General features: G+C 43.5%; 1 pseudogene; it reads left to right on the top strand.

Moving 5' to 3' along the window:
* The first annotated feature begins 806 nt into the window (after positions 1-806).
* On the top strand, positions 807-1,012 carry LOC121031194 (uncharacterized; annotated as a pseudogene).
* Positions 1,013-1,437: the final 425 nt, after the last annotated feature.

The following is a 1,437-nucleotide window of genomic DNA, read 5'->3' on the forward strand; positions in this document are numbered from 1 at the left end:
TGTCTTGAATCCTTCCTCTCCTTTTAATCCCCACTCCTATCTCTTTTTTTTTAATTTTTTTTCAACGTTTTTTATTTATTTTTGGGACAGAGAGAGACAGAGCATGAACGGGGGAGCGGCAGAGAGAGAGGGAGACACAGAATCGGAAACAGGCTCCAGGCTCTGAGCCATCAGCCCAGAGCCCGACGCGGGGCTCGAACTCACGGACCGTGAGATCGTGACCTGGTTGAAGTCGGACGCTTAACCGACTGCGCCCGCCAGGCGCCCCTCCTATCTCTTTATTTAAGACCTCATCATTCCTCTTTCCTCAAATCTTAATAACGCTCTATCTCCAGTTTCACCCTCCTCCAGTTCATTTTCCATTATATTACTAGCATGATTTAAAATGCAAGTATTAGGGCACCTGGGTGGCTCAGTTGATTAAGTGGCCAACTTCAGCTCAGGTCATGACCTCGTGGTTTGTGAGTTGGAGCCCCTCACTGGGCTCCATGCTGATAGCTGGGAGCCTGGAGCCTGCTTCAGATTCTGTGTCTCCCTCTCTCTCTGCCCCTACCCTGCTCATGCTGTCTCTTTCTCAACAGTAAATATTAAAACAAAATTTTTTAATGCAAATATCATCAGATTTCTACCCTTCAGGTCCTTCATGGCCATCCTTCATCTTCAACCGAAGTCCAAATTCTCTGATAAGGTACATAAAAATGGTATGATGAAGGATGTTGCCCATCTCACAGGGTCATCCCAACCCCTCTGCTCCAGACATGAAAGAACGTGAAGCTCACAGAGTGCACCACACTTTGCGTCTTTGGAGCTTTGCACAGTGGCAGTATCGTAGCCAATGAGGTTTATCTGAGGCACGATTATTGCTAATTGAAAACTTTGTATCTTTGGATATGTTGCTGCTTCTTCATAGAATACCTTCCATTCCTCCTCCAAGCTAATTAGCACTGTACATTCAAAACTCAGCTAGAGCATCAAATTCCCTCGGCAAACTTTCTGCGTTCTTCACTGGTAGACTGAGCTAGTGCCCCTCCTTTACCCTCCCAGAGCAGCACAAATATATCTCTTCTAGCCTGCACTTACACATTTTGCAATTGCAATTGTTGGTTTGCTTGTCTACCTCCCTCACTAGATAGTGAACTCCTTAAAGGCAGGAATTGTCTTTCATTTATGTATCCCCAATGCTTAACAGAGTGCTAAAATCTTGTAATAATAAGAATATGAAAAATAGTGAAATCAGGGGTACCTCTTATTAAAACCTGGGCTAAGTGCTCTTCATTATTCAATAACCACTAAGTGTCAGCTCATAATTTTGTGTTCCGTGAAACTGTTTTTAACTAAAAATAATATTGTCCAGCTTGTTCGCTTGTCTTATTCACAAGACTTGGCTACAAGCAACTTTGGGATGTTTCCAAAGGAAGAAAGTTTCCTATGTTGAAC

This window comes from Herpailurus yagouaroundi, unplaced genomic scaffold (genome assembly GCF_014898765.1).
Source record: "Herpailurus yagouaroundi ecotype Mexico unplaced genomic scaffold, PumYag 140, whole genome shotgun sequence".
Taxonomy (NCBI): domain Eukaryota; kingdom Metazoa; phylum Chordata; class Mammalia; order Carnivora; family Felidae; genus Herpailurus; species Herpailurus yagouaroundi.